The sequence below is a fragment of the Anomaloglossus baeobatrachus genome, unplaced genomic scaffold (genome assembly GCF_048569485.1).
Source record: "Anomaloglossus baeobatrachus isolate aAnoBae1 unplaced genomic scaffold, aAnoBae1.hap1 Scaffold_213, whole genome shotgun sequence".
In the NCBI taxonomy this organism is placed as follows: domain Eukaryota; kingdom Metazoa; phylum Chordata; class Amphibia; order Anura; family Aromobatidae; genus Anomaloglossus; species Anomaloglossus baeobatrachus.
Genome location: NW_027441983.1, coordinates 126793 through 149720, shown reverse-complemented (window position 1 = coordinate 149720; position 22928 = coordinate 126793). Strand labels below are relative to the sequence as shown.

The window sequence follows — 22928 nt, the reverse complement described above, 5'->3', positions numbered from 1 at the left end:
GTCCAAAAGGGATCTATTCCATTCAATTGCAAATGATCTAGATAAGACAGAGAACTGCAGCACGGGGACATAGCCGAGTTGGTCAGGTTGAGTGGTGATGAGTTTGCTATTTGGATGAATAAAGAAAGTCAAAAGTGTGAAAGATAAAAAACAAAAGGAGGAAGTGTGAAAAGTGAATGGGCCAAATTGAGGTGCATATGAAGACGTATGCTTTCTTCCAATTCATTAAATCGGGCTAATATGAATCAGGTGAATTGAGTTCTGCTTTTGGAAACTGGGTTAAGAAGGGGTGCACCGTTCCTGGAGGTACTGCAATACCAGGTCAATGCGTGGAGTGGACAGAGCAAGCTCTTTTTCCATCTCCCTGTTCTAAAAATCCATTTAATATATGGTCCCCAGATAGGGGACGTATCAGATATTAAACTGATAAGAACAGATACTACACTTGATCTTAGCCAAAAGGCCGAGAAGCGATAACCAGAATTGGTTTGGGCCTCGAGTGGCACCCTGGCCTATGCCGGACACATCTTAGGGAGAGAGAGCGAGAGGGAGACAAACCCACGCCTACACAAGACATTTTGTCACCCAAGCCAACCCTTGAAAAGGCTGCTTTGCAGAGCAAAAACAAGAAGAATGGTGCGTTTTGCAGCCGCCGCCCACTGCAATGAATCTGAATAACTCCTCCTTTAGGGCGCAAGCAACTCCCCTCCCCCTTGCAGTCTTTCCAATTCACGATACAAAAAGACGGACAGGACAGGTTGCCTGACTTTCCGTCACTGCCACCCTTTGCCATCCTTACCCGTAGAAAGCCCTTTCATCATCCCCAAACCCTAATCTTTTCCCTTTCCTTCCCAGCCCCCAAACCCTGCCCTCTGTACCTTTCTCACCACCCGCTTCCCTTCTCCTGTCATCCCCCTACCACCCGGGAAAAAAAGAGATTGCCCCCTCCTTCCACTAGCCCACCCTCCCACCCAAAGAACAACTTCTTCTGCGCAGCTTGTTTTCTAGGCAGCAGCGCTATTGTGATGTCATCGGGGGGCATTGTGACAAGCCGCCAGTGTTCCGTCTCTTCATGTTGTGCACAGTTCAAACGGAAAATACATCAACAGGCAGACTACAGAAAAGCTTACTATCAAAGGTTAGAGGGGGGCTTTCTCAGAGGGCTTTTTACAGTTTTTCTATTCCCAATTAGCCGTTTAAGTGTACTTATTGAAAGTAGTAATTCTTTCATAGGCCGCCCTTTCTTAGTATTTGACGTTCCTTATATTGCGGTATGAGGCTTCGCAGTAGGTTGCAAACATTCATCACCCATGACTGTCCCCAATTGAGCTCAGAAGCTCAATGTCTATCATGACCTCTCTTTTAGAATGTCCAAGAGCAAGCAAACTATTCCTCCAGGAGAGGGCGCCAACAGACTACTAAAGAGATCATCATTACTCAAAGAAAACCCCAAAAACCAATGCATGATAGGAATAAACAGGTAACTTTCTTTGGAGTGGAAGCGGAGAGATCGCACCAGATGCCAATTCTAGATCTTATCACACCTGTGGTCACTGCAGCAGCAGGTGAATCCACTTTGTCCAAAAGGGATCTATTCCATTCAATTGCAAATGATCTAGATAAGACAGAGAACTGCAGCACGGGGACATAGCCGAGTTGGTCAGGTTGAGTGGTGATGAGTTTGCTATTTGGATGAATAAAGAAAGTCAAAAGTGTGAAAGATAAAAAACAAAAGGAGGAAGTGTGAAAAGTGAATGGGCCAAATTGAGGTGCATATGAAGACGTATGCTTTCTTCCAATTCATTAAATCGGGCTAATATGAATCAGGTGAATTGAGTTCTGCTTTTGGAAACTGGGTTAAGAAGGGGTGCACCGTTCCTGGAGGTACTGCAATACCAGGTCAATGCGTGGAGTGGACAGAGCAAGCTCTTTTTCCATCTCCCTGTTCTAAAAATCCATTTAATATATGGTCCCCAGATAGGGGACGTATCAGATATTAAACTGATAAGAACAGATTTTTGATTTAATGAAGCTTTCCAAAGCACCACAAAAAATGCATGACCGAAGTCACACCAAAAACAGTGCAAAGGCTAGGATTCGTGTGGACCCCACCGTGAGGAGAGGGTCCCCAAAAATCAACCCCGTCCCTCCGAGCCAGAAGGCCACAGCAAGGGTCAGGGATCTTCGGTGCTCCCCCAAGCCGAAGCCTGGTTGAGCCTTGTCGTTGCTCCCAGCGTCCACCCAGGCATCTTACCCAAGTGGAGTAGAGAGCTACTAGTTATTGGTTTCGCAGCCGAAACTGCCCGGACCGTCAACCGGTGTTGGTTTCTCAGCCCAAGGCTAACCGGACCTCCAACCGGGTGTTGGTTTCTCAGCCGAAGCTGACCCAGACCTCCAACCGGGTGTTGGTTTCTCAGCCGAAGCTGACCCGGACCTCCAACCGGGTGTTAGTTTCTCAGCCCAAAGCTGACCAGACCTCCGACCGGGATTATAAAAATTTCCCTTCCTAGCCAGAAGGCCGGGATAGGGTAATATGCTCAAAAAGTATGAAAAGGCAAGGTACGGTGTGCTACAGAGCCCAAGGCTTGCCGGGGTCCCAAGCCAGCAAGCTCAGACTCACTCCAGGGTCGTCAGTCCTGGGGCACGTTGTACTATAGCCCCCCACCCTTACTCAGTCTAATAGCCTTGATCCTGGTAGGGCCATGTTTTCCTCTAGATGAATATACTATCCACCCAGAGTACTAGCAAGCGCAACCTTCCAGTGTGCAGTGTATCATTGTACTAAGGTGGCCTGGAGCTTAAACCACCTCTTCGAACAACACTACACATGATCTTAGCCAAAAGGCCGAGAAGCGATAACCAGAATTGGTTTGGGCCTCGAGTGGCACCCTGGCCTATGCCGGACACATCTTAGGGAGAGAGAGCGAGAGGGAGACAAACCCACGCCTACACAAGACATTTTGTCACCCAAGCCAACCCTTGAAAAGGCTGCTTTGCAGAGCAAAAACAAGAAGAATGGTGCGTTTTGCAGCCGCCGCCCACTGCAATGAATCTGAATAACTCCTCCTTTAGGGCGCAAGCAACTCCCCTCCCCCTTGCAGTCTTTCCAATTCACGATACAAAAAGACGGACAGGACAGGTTGCCTGACTTTCCGTCACTGCCACCCTTTGCCATCCTTACCCGTAGAAAGCCCTTTCATCATCCCCAAACCCTAATCTTTTCCCTTTCCTTCCCAGCCCCCAAACCCTGCCCTCTGTACCTTTCTCACCACCCGCTTCCCTTCTCCTGTCATCCCCCTACCACCCGGGAAAAAAAGAGATTGCCCCCTCCTTCCACTAGCCCACCCTCCCACCCAAAGAACAACTTCTTCTGCGCAGCTTGTTTTCTAGGCAGCAGCGCTATTGTGATGTCATCGGGGGGCATTGTGACAAGCCGCCAGTGTTCCGTCTCTTCATGTTGTGCACAGTTCAAACGGAAAATACATCAACAGGCAGACTACAGAAAAGCTTACTATCAAAGGTTAGAGGGGGGCTTTCTCAGAGGGCTTTTTACAGTTTTTCTATTCCCAATTAGCCGTTTAAGTGTACTTATTGAAAGTAGTAATTCTTTCATAGGCCGCCCTTTCTTAGTATTTGACGTTCCTTATATTGCGGTATGAGGCTTCGCAGTAGGTTGCAAACATTCATCACCCATGACTGTCCCCAATTGAGCTCAGAAGCTCAATGTCTATCATGACCTCTCTTTTAGAATGTCCAAGAGCAAGCAAACTATTCCTCCAGGAGAGGGCGCCAACAGACTACTAAAGAGATCATCATTACTCAAAGAAAACCCCAAAAACCAATGCATGATAGGAATAAACAGGTAACTTTCTTTGGAGTGGAAGCGGAGAGATCGCACCAGATGCCAATTCTAGATCTTATCACACCTGTGGTCACTGCAGCAGCAGGTGAATCCACTTTGTCCAAAAGGGATCTATTCCATTCAATTGCAAATGATCTAGATAAGACAGAGAACTGCAGCACGGGGACATAGCCGAGTTGGTCAGGTTGAGTGGTGATGAGTTTGCTATTTGGATGAATAAAGAAAGTCAAAAGTGTGAAAGATAAAAAACAAAAGGAGGAAGTGTGAAAAGTGAATGGGCCAAATTGAGGTGCATATGAAGACGTATGCTTTCTTCCAATTCATTAAATCGGGCTAATATGAATCAGGTGAATTGAGTTCTGCTTTTGGAAACTGGGTTAAGAAGGGGTGCACCGTTCCTGGAGGTACTGCAATACCAGGTCAATGCGTGGAGTGGACAGAGCAAGCTCTTTTTCCATCTCCCTGTTCTAAAAATCCATTTAATATATGGTCCCCAGATAGGGGACGTATCAGATATTAAACTGATAAGAACAGATACTACACTTGATCTTAGCCAAAAGGCCGAGAAGCGATAACCAGAATTGGTTTGGGCCTCGAGTGGCACCCTGGCCTATGCCGGACACATCTTAGGGAGAGAGAGCGAGAGGGAGACAAACCCATGCCTACACAAGACATTTTGTCACCCAAGCCAACCCTTGAAAAGGCTGCTTTGCAGAGCAAAAACAAGAAGAATGGTGCGTTTTGCAGCCGCCGCCCACTGCAATGAATCTGAATAACTCCTCCTTTAGGGCGCAAGCAACTCCCCTCCCCCTTGCAGTCTTTCCAATTCACGATACAAAAAGACGGACAGGACAGGTTGCCTGACTTTCCGTCACTGCCACCCTTTGCCATCCTTACCCGTAGAAAGCCCTTTCATCATCCCCAAACCCTAATCTTTTCCCTTTCCTTCCCAGCCCCCAAACCCTGCACTATGTACCTTTCTCACCACCCGCTTCCCTTCTCCTGTCATCCCCCTACCACCCGGGAAAAAAAGAGATTGCCCCCTCCTTCCACTAGCCCACCCTCCCACCCAAAGAACAACTTCTTCTGCGCAGCTTGTTTTCTAGGCAGCAGCGCTATTGTGATGTCATCGGGGGGCATTGTGACAAGCCGCCAGTGTTCCGTCTCTTCATGTTGTGCACAGTTCAAACGGAAAATACATCAACAGGCAGACTACAGAAAAGCTTACTATCAAAGGTTAGAGGGGGGCTTTCTCAGAGGGCTTTTTACAGTTTTTCTATTCCCAATTAGCCGTTTAAGTGTACTTATTGAAAGTAGTAATTCTTTCATAGGCCGCCCTTTCTTAGTATTTGACGTTCCTTATATTGCGGTATGAGGCTTCGCAGTAGGTTGCAAACATTCATCACCCATGACTGTCCCCAATTGAGCTCAGAAGCTCAATGTCTATCATGACCTCTCTTTTAGAATGTCCAAGAGCAAGCAAACTATTCCTCCAGGAGAGGGCGCCAACAGACTACTAAAGAGATCATCATTACTCAAAGAAAACCCCAAAAACCAATGCATGATAGGAATAAACAGGTAACTTTCTTTGGAGTGGAAGCGGAGAGATCGCACCAGATGCCAATTCTAGATCTTATCACACCTGTGGTCACTGCAGCAGCAGGTGAATCCACTTTGTCCAAAAGGGATCTATTCCATTCAATTGCAAATGATCTAGATAAGACAGAGAACTGCAGCACGGGGACATAGCCGAGTTGGTCAGGTTGAGTGGTGATGAGTTTGCTATTTGGATGAATAAAGAAAGTCAAAAGTGTGAAAGATAAAAAACAAAAGGAGGAAGTGTGAAAAGTGAATGGGCCAAATTGAGGTGCATATGAAGACGTATGCTTTCTTCCAATTCATTAAATCGGGCTAATATGAATCAGGTGAATTGAGTTCTGCTTTTGGAAACTGGGTTAAGAAGGGGTGCACCGTTCCTGGAGGTACTGCAATACCAGGTCAATGCGTGGAGTGGACAGAGCAAGCTCTTTTTCCATCTCCCTGTTCTAAAAATCCATTTAATATATGGTCCCCAGATAGGGGACGTATCAGATATTAAACTGATAAGAACAGATACTACACTTGATCTTAGCCAAAAGGCCGAGAAGCGATAACCAGAATTGGTTTGGGCCTCGAGTGGCACCCTGGCCTATGCCGGACACATCTTAGGGAGAGAGAGCGAGAGGGAGACAAACCCACGCCTACACAAGACATTTTGTCACCCAAGCCAACCCTTGAAAAGGCTGCTTTGCAGAGCAAAAACAAAAAGAATGGTGCGTTTTGCAGCCGCCGCCCACTGCAATGAATCTGAATAACTCCTCCTTTAGGGCGCAAGCAACTCCCCTCCCCCTTGCAGTCTTTCCAATTCACGATACAAAAAGACGGACAGGACAGGTTGCCTGACTTTCCGTCACTGCCACCCTTTGCCATCCTTACCCGTAGAAAGCCCTTTCATCATCCCCAAACCCTAATCTTTTCCCTTTCCTTCCCAGCCCCCAAACCCTGCCCTCTGTACCTTTCTCACCACCCGCTTCCCTTCTCCTGTCATCCCCCTACCACCCGGGAAAAAAAGAGATTGCCCCCTCCTTCCACTAGCCCACCCTCCCACCCAAAGAACAACTTCTTCTGCGCAGCTTGTTTTCTAGGCAGCAGCGCTATTGTGATGTCATCGGGGGGCATTGTGACAAGCCGCCAGTGTTCCGTCTCTTCATGTTGTGCACAGTTCAAACGGAAAATACATCAACAGGCAGACTACAGAAAAGCTTACTATCAAAGGTTAGAGGGGGGCTTTCTCAGAGGGCTTTTTACAGTTTTTCTATTCCCAATTAGCCGTTTAAGTGTACTTATTGAAAGTAGTAATTCTTTCATAGGCCGCCCTTTCTTAGTATTTGACGTTCCTTATATTGCGGTATGAGGCTTCGCAGTAGGTTGCAAACATTCATCACCCATGACTGTCCCCAATTGAGCTCAGAAGCTCAATGTCTATCATGACCTCTCTTTTAGAATGTCCAAGAGCAAGCAAACTATTCCTCCAGGAGAGGGCGCCAACAGACTACTAAAGAGATCATCATTACTCAAAGAAAACCCCAAAAACCAATGCATGATAGGAATAAACAGGTAACTTTCTTTGGAGTGGAAGCGGAGAGATCGCACCAGATGCCAATTCTAGATCTTATCACACCTGTGGTCACTGCAGCAGCAGGTGAATCCACTTTGTCCAAAAGGGATCTATTCCATTCAATTGCAAATGATCTAGATAAGACAGAGAACTGCAGCACGGGGACATAGCCGAGTTGGTCAGGTTGAGTGGTGATGAGTTTGCTATTTGGATGAATAAAGAAAGTCAAAAGTGTGAAAGATAAAAAACAAAAGGAGGAAGTGTGAAAAGTGAATGGGCCAAATTGAGGTGCATATGAAGACGTATGCTTTCTTCCAATTCATTAAATCGGGCTAATATGAATCAGGTGAATTGAGTTCTGCTTTTGGAAACTGGGTTAAGAAGGGGTGCACCGTTCCTGGAGGTACTGCAATACCAGGTCAATGCGTGGAGTGGACAGAGCAAGCTCTTTTTCCATCTCCCTGTTCTAAAAATCCATTTAATATATGGTCCCCAGATAGGGGACGTATCAGATATTAAACTGATAAGAACAGATACTACACTTGATCTTAGCCAAAAGGCCGAGAAGCGATAACCAGAATTGGTTTGGGCCTCGAGTGGCACCCTGGCCTATGCCGGACACATCTTAGGGAGAGAGAGCGAGAGGGAGACAAACCCACGCCTACACAAGACATTTTGTCACCCAAGCCAACCCTTGAAAAGGCTGCTTTGCAGAGCAAAAACAAGAAGAATGGTGCGTTTTGCAGCCGCCGCCCACTGCAATGAATCTGAATAACTCCTCCTTTAGGGCGCAAGCAACTCCCCTCCCCCTTGCAGTCTTTCCAATTCACGATACAAAAAGACGGACAGGACAGGTTGCCTGACTTTCCGTCACTGCCACCCTTTGCCATCCTTACCCGTAGAAAGCCCTTTCATCATCCCCAAACCCTAATCTTTTCCCTTTCCTTCCCAGCCCCCAAACCCTGCCCTCTGTACCTTTCTCACCACCCGCTTCCCTTCTCCTGTCATCCCCCTACCACCCGGGAGAAAAAGAGATTGCCCCCTCCTTCCACTAGCCCACCCTCCCACCCAAAGAACAACTTCTTCTGCGCAGCTTGTTTTCTAGGCAGCAGCGCTATTGTGATGTCATCGGGGGGCATTGTGACAAGCCGCCAGTGTTCCGTCTCTTCATGTTGTGCACAGTTCAAACGGAAAATACATCAACAGGCAGACTACAGAAAAGCTTACTATCAAAGGTTAGAGGGGGGCTTTCTCAGAGGGCTTTTTACAGTTTTTCTATTCCCAATTAGCCGTTTAAGTGTACTTATTGAAAGTAGTAATTCTTTCATAGGCCGCCCTTTCTTAGTATTTGACGTTCCTTATATTGCGGTATGAGGCTTCGCAGTAGGTTGCAAACATTCATCACCCATGACTGTCCCCAATTGAGCTCAGAAGCTCAATGTCTATCATGACCTCTCTTTTAGAATGTCCAAGAGCAAGCAAACTATTCCTCCAGGAGAGGGCGCCAACAGACTACTAAAGAGATCATCATTACTCAAAGAAAACCCCAAAAACCAATGCATGATAGGAATAAACAGGTAACTTTCTTTGGAGTGGAAGCGGAGAGATCGCACCAGATGCCAATTCTAGATCTTATCACACCTGTGGTCACTGCAGCAGCAGGTGAATCCACTTTGTCCAAAAGGGATCTATTCCATTCAATTGCAAATGATCTAGATAAGACAGAGAACTGCAGCACGGGGACATAGCCGAGTTGGTCAGGTTGAGTGGTGATGAGTTTGCTATTTGGATGAATAAAGAAAGTCAAAAGTGTGAAAGATAAAAAACAAAAGGAGGAAGTGTGAAAAGTGAATGGGCCAAATTGAGGTGCATATGAAGACGTATGCTTTCTTCCAATTCATTAAATCGGGCTAATATGAATCAGGTGAATTGAGTTCTGCTTTTGGAAACTGGGTTAAGAAGGGGTGCACCGTTCCTGGAGGTACTGCAATACCAGGTCAATGCGTGGAGTGGACAGAGCAAGCTCTTTTTCCATCTCCCTGTTCTAAAAATCCATTTAATATATGGTCCCCAGATAGGGGACGTATCAGATATTAAACTGATAAGAACAGATACTACACTTGATCTTAGCCAAAAGGCCGAGAAGCGATAACCAGAATTGGTTTGGGCCTCGAGTGGCACCCTGGCCTATGCCGGACACATCTTAGGGAGAGAGAGCGAGAGGGAGACAAACCCACGCCTACACAAGACATTTTGTCACCCAAGCCAACCCTTGAAAAGGCTGCTTTGCAGAGCAAAAACAAGAAGAATGGTGCGTTTTGCAGCCGCCGCCCACTGCAATGAATCTGAATAACTCCTCCTTTAGGGCGCAAGCAACTCCCCTCCCCCTTGCAGTCTTTCCAATTCACGATACAAAAAGACGGACAGGACAGGTTGCCTGACTTTCCGTCACTGCCACCCTTTGCCATCCTTACCCGTAGAAAGCCCTTTCATCATCCCCAAACCCTAATCTTTTCCCTTTCCTTCCCAGCCCCCAAACCCTGCCCTCTGTACCTTTCTCACCACCCGCTTCCCTTCTCCTGTCATCCCCCTACCACCCGGGAAAAAAAGAGATTGCCCCCTCCTTCCACTAGCCCACCCTCCCACCCAAAGAACAACTTCTTCTGCGCAGCTTGTTTTCTAGGCAGCAGCGCTATTGTGATGTCATCGGGGGGCATTGTGACAAGCCGCCAGTGTTCCGTCTCTTCATGTTGTGCACAGTTCAAACGGAAAATACATCAACAGGCAGACTACAGAAAAGCTTACTATCAAAGGTTAGAGGGGGGCTTTCTCAGAGGGCTTTTTACAGTTTTTCTATTCCCAATTAGCCGTTTAAGTGTACTTATTGAAAGTAGTAATTCTTTCATAGGCCGCCCTTTCTTAGTATTTGACGTTCCTTATATTGCGGTATGAGGCTTCGCAGTAGGTTGCAAACATTCATCACCCATGACTGTCCCCAATTGAGCTCAGAAGCTCAATGTCTATCATGACCTCTCTTTTAGAATGTCCAAGAGCAAGCAAACTATTCCTCCAGGAGAGGGCGCCAACAGACTACTAAAGAGATCATCATTACTCAAAGAAAACCCCAAAAACCAATGCATGATAGGAATAAACAGGTAACTTTCTTTGGAGTGGAAGCGGAGAGATCGCACCAGATGCCAATTCTAGATCTTATCACACCTGTGGTCACTGCAGCAGCAGGTGAATCCACTTTGTCCAAAAGGGATCTATTCCATTCAATTGCAAATGATCTAGATAAGACAGAGAACTGCAGCACGGGGACATAGCCGAGTTGGTCAGGTTGAGTGGTGATGAGTTTGCTATTTGGATGAATAAAGAAAGTCAAAAGTGTGAAAGATAAAAAACAAAAGGAGGAAGTGTGAAAAGTGAATGGGCCAAATTGAGGTGCATATGAAGACGTATGCTTTCTTCCAATTCATTAAATCGGGCTAATATGAATCAGGTGAATTGAGTTCTGCTTTTGGAAACTGGGTTAAGAAGGGGTGCACCGTTCCTGGAGGTACTGCAATACCAGGTCAATGCGTGGAGTGGACAGAGCAAGCTCTTTTTCCATCTCCCTGTTCTAAAAATCCATTTAATATATGGTCCCCAGATAGGGGACGTATCAGATATTAAACTGATAAGAACAGATACTACACTTGATCTTAGCCAAAAGGCCGAGAAGCGATAACCAGAATTGGTTTGGGCCTCGAGTGGCACCCTGGCCTATGCCGGACACATCTTAGGGAGAGAGAGCGAGAGGGAGACAAACCCACGCCTACACAAGACATTTTGTCACCCAAGCCAACCCTTGAAAAGGCTGCTTTGCAGAGCAAAAACAAGAAGAATGGTGCGTTTTGCAGCCGCCGCCCACTGCAATGAATCTGAATAACTCCTCCTTTAGGGCGCAAGCAACTCCCCTCCCCCTTGCAGTCTTTCCAATTCACGATACAAAAAGACGGACAGGACAGGTTGCCTGACTTTCCGTCACTGCCACCCTTTGCCATCCTTACCCGTAGAAAGCCCTTTCATCATCCCCAAACCCTAATCTTTTCCCTTTCCTTCCCAGCCCCCAAACCCTGCCCTCTGTACCTTTCTCACCACCCGCTTCCCTTCTCCTGTCATCCCCCTACCACCCGGGAAAAAAAGAGATTGCCCCCTCCTTCCACTAGCCCACCCTCCCACCCAAAGAACAACTTCTTCTGCGCAGCTTGTTTTCTAGGCAGCAGCGCTATTGTGATGTCATCGGGGGGCATTGTGACAAGCCGCCAGTGTTCCGTCTCTTCATGTTGTGCACAGTTCAAACGGAAAATACATCAACAGGCAGACTACAGAAAAGCTTACTATCAAAGGTTAGAGGGGGGCTTTCTCAGAGGGCTTTTTACAGTTTTTCTATTCCCAATTAGCCGTTTAAGTGTACTTATTGAAAGTAGTAATTCTTTCATAGGCCGCCCTTTCTTAGTATTTGACGTTCCTTATATTGCGGTATGAGGCTTCGCAGTAGGTTGCAAACATTCATCACCCATGACTGTCCCCAATTGAGCTCAGAAGCTCAATGTCTATCATGACCTCTCTTTTAGAATGTCCAAGAGCAAGCAAACTATTCCTCCAGGAGAGGGCGCCAACAGACTACTAAAGAGATCATCATTACTCAAAGAAAACCCCAAAAACCAATGCATGATAGGAATAAACAGGTAACTTTCTTTGGAGTGGAAGCGGAGAGATCGCACCAGATGCCAATTCTAGATCTTATCACACCTGTGGTCACTGCAGCAGCAGGTGAATCCACTTTGTCCAAAAGGGATCTATTCCATTCAATTGCAAATGATCTAGATAAGACAGAGAACTGCAGCACGGGGACATAGCCGAGTTGGTCAGGTTGAGTGGTGATGAGTTTGCTATTTGGATGAATAAAGAAAGTCAAAAGTGTGAAAGATAAAAAACAAAAGGAGGAAGTGTGAAAAGTGAATGGGCCAAATTGAGGTGCATATGAAGACGTATGCTTTCTTCCAATTCATTAAATCGGGCTAATATGAATCAGGTGAATTGAGTTCTGCTTTTGGAAACTGGGTTAAGAAGGGGTGCACCGTTCCTGGAGGTACTGCAATACCAGGTCAATGCGTGGAGTGGACAGAGCAAGCTCTTTTTCCATCTCCCTGTTCTAAAAATCCATTTAATATATGGTCCCCAGATAGGGGACGTATCAGATATTAAACTGATAAGAACAGATACTACACTTGATCTTAGCCAAAAGGCCGAGAAGCGATAACCAGAATTGGTTTGGGCCTCGAGTGGCACCCTGGCCTATGCCGGACACATCTTAGGGAGAGAGAGCGAGAGGGAGACAAACCCACGCCTACACAAGACATTTTGTCACCCAAGCCAACCCTTGAAAAGGCTGCTTTGCAGAGCAAAAACAAGAAGAATGGTGCGTTTTGCAGCCGCCGCCCACTGCAATGAATCTGAATAACTCCTCCTTTAGGGCGCAAGCAACTCCCCTCCCCCTTGCAGTCTTTCCAATTCACGATACAAAAAGACGGACAGGACAGGTTGCCTGACTTTCCGTCACTGCCACCCTTTGCCATCCTTACCCGTAGAAAGCCCTTTCATCATCCCCAAACCCTAATCTTTTCCCTTTCCTTCCCAGCCCCCAAACCCTGCCCTCTGTACCTTTCTCACCACCCGCTTCCCTTCTCCTGTCATCCCCCTACCACCCGGGAAAAAAAGAGATTGCCCCCTCCTTCCACTAGCCCACCCTCCCACCCAAAGAACAACTTCTTCTGCGCAGCTTGTTTTCTAGGCAGCAGCGCTATTGTGATGTCATCGGGGGGCATTGTGACAAGCCGCCAGTGTTCCGTCTCTTCATGTTGTGCACAGTTCAAACGGAAAATACATCAACAGGCAGACTACAGAAAAGCTTACTATCAAAGGTTAGAGGGGGGCTTTCTCAGAGGGCTTTTTACAGTTTTTCTATTCCCAATTAGCCGTTTAAGTGTACTTATTGAAAGTAGTAATTCTTTCATAGGCCGCCCTTTCTTAGTATTTGACGTTCCTTATATTGCGGTATGAGGCTTCGCAGTAGGTTGCAAACATTCATCACCCATGACTGTCCCCAATTGAGCTCAGAAGCTCAATGTCTATCATGACCTCTCTTTTAGAATGTCCAAGAGCAAGCAAACTATTCCTCCAGGAGAGGGCGCCAACAGACTACTAAAGAGATCATCATTACTCAAAGAAAACCCCAAAAACCAATGCATGATAGGAATAAACAGGTAACTTTCTTTGGAGTGGAAGCGGAGAGATCGCACCAGATGCCAATTCTAGATCTTATCACACCTGTGGTCACTGCAGCAGCAGGTGAATCCACTTTGTCCAAAAGGGATCTATTCCATTCAATTGCAAATGATCTAGATAAGACAGAGAACTGCAGCACGGGGACATAGCCGAGTTGGTCAGGTTGAGTGGTGATGAGTTTGCTATTTGGATGAATAAAGAAAGTCAAAAGTGTGAAAGATAAAAAACAAAAGGAGGAAGTGTGAAAAGTGAATGGGCCAAATTGAGGTGCATATGAAGACGTATGCTTTCTTCCAATTCATTAAATCGGGCTAATATGAATCAGGTGAATTCAGTTCTGCTTTTGGAAACTGGGTTAAGAAGGGGTGCACCGTTCCTGGAGGTACTGCAATACCAGGTCAATGCGTGGAGTGGACAGAGCAAGCTCTTTTTCCATCTCCCTGTTCTAAAAATCCATTTAATATATGGTCCCCAGATAGGGGACGTATCAGATATTAAACTGATAAGAACAGATACTACACTTGATCTTAGCCAAAAGGCCGAGAAGCGATAACCAGAATTGGTTTGGGCCTCGAGTGGCACCCTGGCCTATGCCGGACACATCTTAGGGAGAGAGAGCGAGAGGGAGACAAACCCACGCCTACACAAGACATTTTGTCACCCAAGCCAACCCTTGAAAAGGCTGCTTTGCAGAGCAAAAACAAGAAGAATGGTGCGTTTTGCAGCCGCCGCCCACTGCAATGAATCTGAATAACTCCTCCTTTAGGGCGCAAGCAACTCCCCTCCCCCTTGCAGTCTTTCCAATTCACGATACAAAAAGACGGACAGGACAGGTTGCCTGACTTTCCGTCACTGCCACCCTTTGCCATCCTTACCCGTAGAAAGCCCTTTCATCATCCCCAAACCCTAATCTTTTCCCTTTCCTTCCCAGCCCCCAAACCCTGCCCTCTGTACCTTTCTCACCACCCGCTTCCCTTCTCCTGTCATCCCCCTACCACCCGGGAAAAAAAGAGATTGCCCCCTCCTTCCACTAGCCCACCCTCCCACCCAAAGAACAACTTCTTCTGCGCAGCTTGTTTTCTAGGCAGCAGCGCTATTGTGATGTCATCGGGGGGCATTGTGACAAGCCGCCAGTGTTCCGTCTCTTCATGTTGTGCACAGTTCAAACGGAAAATACATCAACAGGCAGACTACAGAAAAGCTTACTATCAAAGGTTAGAGGGGGGCTTTCTCAGAGGGCTTTTTACAGTTTTTCTATTCCCAATTAGCCGTTTAAGTGTACTTATTGAAAGTAGTAATTCTTTCATAGGCCGCCCTTTCTTAGTATTTGACGTTCCTTATATTGCGGTATGAGGCTTCGCAGTAGGTTGCAAACATTCATCACCCATGACTGTCCCCAATTGAGCTCAGAAGCTCAATGTCTATCATGACCTCTCTTTTAGAATGTCCAAGAGCAAGCAAACTATTCCTCCAGGAGAGGGCGCCAACAGACTACTAAAGAGATCATCATTACTCAAAGAAAACCCCAAAAACCAATGCATGATAGGAATAAACAGGTAACTTTCTTTGGAGTGGAAGCGGAGAGATCGCACCAGATGCCAATTCTAGATCTTATCACACCTGTGGTCACTGCAGCAGCAGGTGAATCCACTTTGTCCAAAAGGGATCTATTCCATTCAATTGCAAATGATCTAGATAAGACAGAGAACTGCAGCACGGGGACATAGCCGAGTTGGTCAGGTTGAGTGGTGATGAGTTTGCTATTTGGATGAATAAAGAAAGTCAAAAGTGTGAAAGATAAAAAACAAAAGGAGGAAGTGTGAAAAGTGAATGGGCCAAATTGAGGTGCATATGAAGACGTATGCTTTCTTCCAATTCATTAAATCGGGCTAATATGAATCAGGTGAATTGAGTTCTGCTTTTGGAAACTGGGTTAAGAAGGGGTGCACCCTTCCTGGAGGTACTGCAATACCAGGTCAATGCGTGGAGTGGACAGAGCAAGCTCTTTTTCCATCTCCCTGTTCTAAAAATCCATTTAATATATGGTCCCCAGATAGGGGACGTATCAGATATTAAACTGATAAGAACAGATACTACACTTGATCTTAGCCAAAAGGCCGAGAAGCGATAACCAGAATTGGTTTGGGCCTCGAGTGGCACCCTGGCCTATGCCGGACACATCTTAGGGAGAGAGAGCGAGAGGGAGACAAACCCACGCCTACACAAGACATTTTGTCACCCAAGCCAACCCTTGAAAAGGCTGCTTTGCAGAGCAAAAACAAGAAGAATGGTGCGTTTTGCAGCCGCCGCCCACTGCAATGAATCTGAATAACTCCTCCTTTAGGGCGCAAGCAACTCCCCTCCCCCTTGCAGTCTTTCCAATTCACGATACAAAAAGACGGACAGGACAGGTTGCCTGACTTTCCGTCACTGCCACCCTTTGCCATCCTTACCCGTAGAAAGCCCTTTCATCATCCCCAAACCCTAATCTTTTCCCTTTCCTTCCCAGCCCCCAAACCCTGCCCTCTGTACCTTTCTCACCACCCGCTTCCCTTCTCCTGTCATCCCCCTACCACCCGGGAAAAAAAGAGATTGCCCCCTCCTTCCACTAGCCCACCCTCCCACCCAAAGAACAACTTCTTCTGCGCAGCTTGTTTTCTAGGCAGCAGCGCTATTGTGATGTCATCGGGGGGCATTGTGACAAGCCGCCAGTGTTCCGTCTCTTCATGTTGTGCACAGTTCAAACGGAAAATACATCAACAGGCAGACTACAGAAAAGCTTACTATCAAAGGTTAGAGGGGGGCTTTCTCAGAGGGCTTTTTACAGTTTTTCTATTCCCAAATAGCCGTTTAAGTGTACTTATTGAAAGTAGTAATTCTTTCATAGGCCGCCCTTTCTTAGTATTTGACGTTCCTTATATTGCGGTATGAGGCTTCGCAGTAGGTTGCAAACATTCATCACCCATGACTGTCCCCAATTGAGCTCAGAAGCTCAATGTCTATCATGACCTCTCTTTTAGAATGTCCAAGAGCAAGCAAACTATTCCTCCAGGAGAGGGCGCCAACAGACTACTAAAGAGATCATCATTACTCAAAGAAAACCCCAAAAACCAATGCATGATAGGAATAAACAGGTAACTTTCTTTGGAGTGGAAGCGGAGAGATCGCACCAGATGCCAATTCTAGATCTTATCACACCTGTGGTCACTGCAGCAGCAGGTGAATCCACTTTGTCCAAAAGGGATCTATTCCATTCAATTGCAAATGATCTAGATAAGACAGAGAACTGCAGCACGGGGACATAGCCGAGTTGGTCAGGTTGAGTGGTGATGAGTTTGCTATTTGGATGAATAAAGAAAGTCAAAAGTGTGAAAGATAAAAAACAAAAGGAGGAAGTGTGAAAAGTGAATGGGCCAAATTGAGGTGCATATGAAGACGTATGCTTTCTTCCAATTCATTAAATCGGGCTAATATGAATCAGGTGAATTGAGTTCTGCTTTTGGAAACTGGGTTAAGAAGGGGTGCACCGTTCCTGGAGGTACTGCAATACCAGGTCAATGCGTGGAGTGGACAGAGCAAGCTCTTTTTCCATCTCCCTGTTCTAAAAATCCATTTAATATATGGTCCCCAGATAGGGGACGTATCAGATATTAAACTGATAAGAACAGATTTTTGATTTAATGAAGCTTTCCAAAGCACCACAAAAAATGCATGACCGAAGTCACACCAAAAACAGTGCAAAGGCTAGGATTCGTGTGGACCCCACCGTGAGGAGAGGGTCCCCAAAAATCAACCCCGTCCCTCCGAGCCAGAAGGCCACAGCAAGGGTCAGGGATCTTCGGTGCTCTCCCAAGCCGAAGCCTGGTTGAGCCTTGTCGTTGCTCCCAGCGTCCACCCAGGCATCTTACCCAAGTGGAGTAGAGAGCTACTAGTTGTTGGTTTCGCAGCCGAAACTGCCCGGACCGTCAACCGGTGTTGGTTTCTCAGCCCAAGGCTAACCGGACCTCCAACCGGGTGTTGGTTTCTCAGCCGAAGCTGACCCAGACCTCCAACCGGGTGTTGGTTTCTCAGCCGAAGCTGACCCAGACCTCCAACCGGGTGTTAGTTTCTCAGCCCAAAGCTGACCAGACCTCCGACCGGGATTATAAAAATTTCCCTTCCTAGCCAGAAGGCCGGGATAGGGTAATATGCTCAAAAAGTATGAAAAGGCAAGGTACGGTGTGCTACAGAGCCCAAGGCTTGCCGGGGTCCCAAGCCAGCAAGCTCAGACTCACTCCAGGGTCGTCAGTCCTGGGGCACGTTGTACCATAGCCCCCCACCCTTACTCAGTCTAATAGCCTCGATCCTGGTAGGGCCATGTTTTCCTCTAGATGAATATACTATCCACCCAGAGTACTAGCAAGCGCAACCTTCCAGTGTGCATTGTATCATTGTACTAAGGTGGCCTGGAGCTTAAACCACCTCTTCGAACAACACTACACTTGATCTTAGCCAAAAGGCCGAGAAGCGATAACCAGAATTGGTTTGGGCCTCGAGTGGCACCCTGGCCTATGCCGGACACATCTTAGGGAGAGAGAGCGAGAGGGAGACAAACCCACGCCTACACAAGACATTTTGTCACCCAAGCCAACCCTTGAAAAGGCTGCTTTGCAGAGCAAAAACAAGAAGAATGGTGCGTTTTGCAGCCGCCGCCCACTGCAATGAATCTGAATAACTCCTCCTTTAGGGCGCAAGCAACTCCCCTCCCCCTTGCAGTCTTTCCAATTCACGATACAAAAAGACGGACAGGACAGGTTGCCTGACTTTCCGTCACTGCCACCCTTTGCCATCCTTACCCGTAGAAAGCCCTTTCATCATCCCCAAACCCTAATCTTTTCCCTTTCCTTCCCAGCCCCCAAACCCTGCCCTCTGTACCTTTCTCACCACCCGCTTCCCTTCTCCTGTCATCCCCCTACCACCCGGGAAAAAAAGAGATTGCCCCCTCCTTCCACTAGCCCACCCTCCCACCCAAAGAACAACTTCTTCTGCGCAGCTTGTTTTCTAGGCAGCAGCGCTATTGTGATGTCATCGGGGGGCATTGTGACAAGCCGCCAGTGTTCCGTCTCTTCATGTTGTGCACAGTTCAAACGGAAAATACATCAACAGGCAGACTACAGAAAAGCTTACTATCAAAGGTTAGAGGGGGGCTTTCTCAGAGGGCTTTTTACAGTTTTTCTATTCCCAATTAGCCGTTTAAGTGTACTTATTGAAAGTAGTAATTCTTTCATAGGCCGCCCTTTCTTAGTATTTGACGTTCCTTATATTGCGGTATGAGGCTTCGCAGTAGGTTGCAAACATTCATCACCCATGACTGTCCCCAATTGAGCTCAGAAGCTCAATGTCTATCATGACCTCTCTTTTAGAATGTCCAAGAGCAAGCAAACTATTCCTCCAGGAGAGGGCGCCAACAGACTACTAAAGAGATCATCATTACTCAAAGAAAACCCCAAAAACCAATGCATGATAGGAATAAACAGGTAACTTTCTTTGGAGTGGAAGCGGAGAGATCGCACCAGATGCCAATTCTAGATCTTATCACACCTGTGGTCACTGCAGCAGCAGGTGAATCCACTTTGTCCAAAAGGGATCTATTCCATTCAATTGCAAATGATCTAGATAAGACAGAGAACTGCAGCACGGGGACATAGCCGAGTTGGTCAGGTTGAGTGGTGATGAGTTTGCTATTTGGATGAATAAAGAAAGTCAAAAGTGTGAAAGATAAAAAACAAAAGGAGGAAGTGTGAAAAGTGAATGGGCCAAATTGAGGTGCATATGAAGACGTATGCTTTCTTCCAATTCATTAAATCGGGCTAATATGAATCAGGTGAATTGAGTTCTGCTTTTGGAAACTGGGTTAAGAAGGGGTGCACCGTTCCTGGAGGTACTGCAATACCAGGTCAATGCGTGGAGTGGACAGAGCAAGCTCTTTTTCCATCTCCCTGTTCTAAAAATCCATTTAATATATGGTCCCCAGATAGGGGACGTATCAGATATTAAACTGATAAGAACAGATACTACACTTGATCTTAGCCAAAAGGCCGAGAAGCGATAACCAGAATTGGTTTGGGCCTCGAGTGGCACCCTGGCCTATGCCGGACACATCTTAGGGAGAGAGAGCGAGAGGGAGACAAACCCACGCCTACACAAGACATTTTGTCACCCAAGCCAACCCTTGAAAAGGCTGCTTTGCAGAGCAAAAACAAGAAGAATGGTGCGTTTTGCAGCCGCCGCCCACTGCAATGAATCTGAATAACTCCTCCTTTAGGGCGCAAGCAACTCCCCTCCCCCTTGCAGTCTTTCCAATTCACGATACAAAAAGACGGACAGGACAGGTTGCCTGACTTTCCGTCACTGCCACCCTTTGCCATCCTTACCCGTAGAAAGCCCTTTCATCATCCCCAAACCCTAATCTTTTCCCTTTCCTTCCCAGCCCCCAAACCCTGCCCTCTGTACCTTTCTCACCACCCGCTTCCCTTCTCCTGTCATCCCCCTACCACCCGGGAAAAAAAGAGATTGCCCCCTCCTTCCACTAGCCCACCCTCCCACCCAAAGAACAACTTCTTCTGCGCAGCTTGTTTTCTAGGCAGCAGCGCTATTGTGATGTCATCGGGGGGCATTGTGACAAGCCGCCAGTGTTCCGTCTCTTCATGTTGTGCACAGTTCAAACGGAAAATACATCAACAGGCAGACTACAGAAAAGCTTACTATCAAAGGTTAGAGGGGGGCTTTCTCAGAGGGCTTTTTACAGTTTTTCTATTCCCAATTAGCCGTTTAAGTGTACTTATTGAAAGTAGTAATTCTTTCATAGGCCGCCCTTTCTTAGTATTTGACGTTCCTTATATTGCGGTATGAGGCTTCGCAGTAGGTTGCAAACATTCATCACCCATGACTGTCCCCAATTGAGCTCAGAAGCTCAATGTCTATCATGACCTCTCTTTTAGAATGTCCAAGAGCAAGCAAACTATTCCTCCAGGAGAGGGCGCCAACAGACTACTAAAGAGATCATCATTACTCAAAGAAAACCCCAAAAACCAATGCATGATAGGAATAAACAGGTAACTTTCTTTGGAGTGGAAGCGGAGAGATCGCACCAGATGCCAATTCTAGATCTTATCACACCTGTGGTCACTGCAGCAGCAGGTGAATCCACTTTGTCCAAAAGGGATCTATTCCATTCAATTGCAAATGATCTAGATAAGACAGAGAACTGCAGCACGGGGACATAGCCGAGTTGGTCAGGTTGAGTGGTGATGAGTTTGCTATTTGGATGAATAAAGAAAGTCAAAAGTGTGAAAGATAAAAAACAAAAGGAGGAAGTGTGAAAAGTGAATGGGCCAAATTGAGGTGCATATGAAGACGTATGCTTTCTTCCAATTCATTAAATCGGGCTAATATGAATCAGGTGAATTGAGTTCTGCTTTTGGAAACTGGGTTAAGAAGGGGTGCACCGTTCCTGGAGGTACTGCAATACCAGGTCAATGCGTGGAGTGGACAGAGCAAGCTCTTTTTCCATCTCCCTGTTCTAAAAATCCATTTAATATATGGTCCCCAGATAGGGGACGTATCAGATATTAAACTGATAAGAACAGATTTTTGATTTAATGAAGCTTTCCAAAGCACCACAAAAAATGCATGACCGAAGTCACACCAAAAACAGTGCAAAGGCTAGGATTCGTGTGGACCCCACCGTGAGGAGAGGGTCCCCAAAAATCAACCCCGTCCCTCCGAGCCAGAAGGCCACAGCAAGGGTCAGGGATCTTCGGTGCTCTCCCAAGCCGAAGCCTGGTTGAGCCTTGTCGTTGCTCCCAGCGTCCACCCAGGCATCTTACCCAAGTGGAGTAGAGAGCTACTAGTTGTTGGTTTCGCAGCCGAAACTGCCCGGACCGTCAACCGGTGTTGGTTTCTCAGCCCAAGGCTAACCGGACCTCCAACCGGGTGTTGGTTTCTCAGCCGAAGCTGACCCAGACCTCCAACCGGGTGTTGGTTTCTCAGCCGAAGCTGACCCAGACCTCCAACCGGGTGTTAGTTTCTCAGCCCAAAGCTGACCAGACCTCCGACCGGGATTATAAAAATTTCCCTTCCTAGCCAGAAGGCCGGGATAGGGTAATATGCTCAAAAAGTATGAAAAGGCAAGGTACGGTGTGCTACAGAGCCCAAGGCTTGCCGGGGTCCCAAGCCAGCAAGCTCAGACTCACTCCAGGGTCGTCAGTCCTGGGGCACGTTGTACCATAGCCCCCCACCCTTACTCAGTCTAATAGCCTCGATCCTGGTAGGGCCATGTTTTCCTCTAGATGAATATACTATCCACCCAGAGTACTAGCAAGCGCAACCTTCCAGTGTGCATTGTATCATTGTACTAAGGTGGCCTGGAGCTTAAACCACCTCTTCGAACAACACTACACTTGATCTTAGCCAAAAGGCCGAGAAGCGATAACCAGAATTGGTTTGGGCCTCGAGTGGCACCCTGGCCTATGCCGGACACATCTTAGGGAGAGAGAGCGAGAGGGAGACAAACCCACGCCTACACAAGACATTTTGTCACCCAAGCCAACCCTTGAAAAGGCTGCTTTGCAGAGCAAAAACAAGAAGAATGGTGCGTTTTGCAGCCGCCGCCCACTGCAATGAATCTGAATAACTCCTCCTTTAGGGCGCAAGCAACTCCCCTCCCCCTTGCAGTCTTTCCAATTCACGATACAAAAAGACGGACAGGACAGGTTGCCTGACTTTCCGTCACTGCCACCCTTTGCCATCCTTACCCGTAGAAAGCCCTTTCATCATCCCCAAACCCTAATCTTTTCCCTTTCCTTCCCAGCCCCCAAACCCTGCCCTCTGTACCTTTCTCACCACCCGCTTCCCTTCTCCTGTCATCCCCCTACCACCCGGGAAAAAAAGAGATTGCCCCCTCCTTCCACTAGCCCACCCTCCCACCCAAAGAACAACTTCTTCTGCGCAGCTTGTTTTCTAGGCAGCAGCGCTATTGTGATGTCATCGGGGGGCATTGTGACAAGCCGCCAGTGTTCCGTCTCTTCATGTTGTGCACAGTTCAAACGGAAAATACATCAACAGGCAGACTACAGAAAAGCTTACTATCAAAGGTTAGAGGGGGGCTTTCTCAGAGGGCTTTTTACAGTTTTTCTATTCCCAATTAGCCGTTTAAGTGTACTTATTGAAAGTAGTAATTCTTTCATAGGCCGCCCTTTCTTAGTATTTGACGTTCCTTATATTGCGGTATGAGGCTTCGCAGTAGGTTGCAAACATTCATCACCCATGACTGTCCCCAATTGAGCTCAGAAGCTCAATGTCTATCATGACCTCTCTTTTAGAATGTCCAAGAGCAAGCAAACTATTCCTCCAGGAGAGGGCGCCAACAGACTACTAAAGAGATCATCATTACTCAAAGAAAACCCCAAAAACCAATGCATGATAGGAATAAACAGGTAACTTTCTTTGGAGTGGAAGCGGAGAGATCGCACCAGATGCCAATTCTAGATCTTATCACACCTGTGGTCACTGCAGCAGCAGGTGAATCCACTTTGT

At 47.0% G+C, this 22928-nt stretch overlaps 13 non-coding genes across 13 annotated transcripts; all 13 read right to left on the bottom strand.

Annotated features, from left to right (window-relative positions):
• Nucleotides 1-284: 284 nt before the first annotated feature.
• LOC142261391 (U2 spliceosomal RNA) lies at nt 285-475 on the bottom strand. Its single transcript, XR_012729103.1, has one exon. It is a non-coding gene; the product is annotated as a U2 spliceosomal RNA (small nuclear RNA).
• Nucleotides 476-1862: 1387 nt separating this feature from the next.
• LOC142261324 (U2 spliceosomal RNA) lies at nt 1863-2055 on the bottom strand. Its single transcript, XR_012729056.1, has one exon. It is a non-coding gene; the product is annotated as a U2 spliceosomal RNA (small nuclear RNA).
• Nucleotides 2056-4244: 2189 nt separating this feature from the next.
• On the bottom strand, nt 4245-4435 carry LOC142261389 (U2 spliceosomal RNA). Its single transcript, XR_012729101.1, has one exon. It is a non-coding gene; the product is annotated as a U2 spliceosomal RNA (small nuclear RNA).
• Nucleotides 4436-5822: 1387 nt separating this feature from the next.
• On the bottom strand, nt 5823-6013 carry LOC142261388 (U2 spliceosomal RNA). The gene has a single exon (XR_012729100.1). It is a non-coding gene; the product is annotated as a U2 spliceosomal RNA (small nuclear RNA).
• Nucleotides 6014-7400: 1387 nt separating this feature from the next.
• LOC142261387 (U2 spliceosomal RNA) lies at nt 7401-7591 on the bottom strand. The gene has a single exon (XR_012729099.1). It is a non-coding gene; the product is annotated as a U2 spliceosomal RNA (small nuclear RNA).
• A 1387-nt stretch (nt 7592-8978) lies between these two features.
• Nucleotides 8979-9169, bottom strand: LOC142261385 (U2 spliceosomal RNA). Its single transcript, XR_012729098.1, has one exon. It is a non-coding gene; the product is annotated as a U2 spliceosomal RNA (small nuclear RNA).
• Nucleotides 9170-10556: 1387 nt separating this feature from the next.
• LOC142261384 (U2 spliceosomal RNA) lies at nt 10557-10747 on the bottom strand. Its single transcript, XR_012729097.1, has one exon. It is a non-coding gene; the product is annotated as a U2 spliceosomal RNA (small nuclear RNA).
• Nucleotides 10748-12134: 1387 nt separating this feature from the next.
• On the bottom strand, nt 12135-12325 carry LOC142261383 (U2 spliceosomal RNA). Its single transcript, XR_012729096.1, has one exon. It is a non-coding gene; the product is annotated as a U2 spliceosomal RNA (small nuclear RNA).
• Nucleotides 12326-13712: 1387 nt separating this feature from the next.
• LOC142261382 (U2 spliceosomal RNA) lies at nt 13713-13903 on the bottom strand. Its single transcript, XR_012729095.1, has one exon. It is a non-coding gene; the product is annotated as a U2 spliceosomal RNA (small nuclear RNA).
• A 1387-nt stretch (nt 13904-15290) lies between these two features.
• Nucleotides 15291-15481, bottom strand: LOC142261288 (U2 spliceosomal RNA). Its single transcript, XR_012729026.1, has one exon. It is a non-coding gene; the product is annotated as a U2 spliceosomal RNA (small nuclear RNA).
• Nucleotides 15482-16868: 1387 nt separating this feature from the next.
• LOC142261323 (U2 spliceosomal RNA) lies at nt 16869-17061 on the bottom strand. The gene has a single exon (XR_012729055.1). It is a non-coding gene; the product is annotated as a U2 spliceosomal RNA (small nuclear RNA).
• A 2189-nt stretch (nt 17062-19250) lies between these two features.
• On the bottom strand, nt 19251-19441 carry LOC142261381 (U2 spliceosomal RNA). Its single transcript, XR_012729094.1, has one exon. It is a non-coding gene; the product is annotated as a U2 spliceosomal RNA (small nuclear RNA).
• Nucleotides 19442-20828: 1387 nt separating this feature from the next.
• On the bottom strand, nt 20829-21021 carry LOC142261322 (U2 spliceosomal RNA). The gene has a single exon (XR_012729054.1). It is a non-coding gene; the product is annotated as a U2 spliceosomal RNA (small nuclear RNA).
• Between the last annotated feature and the right edge of the window lie 1907 nt (nt 21022-22928).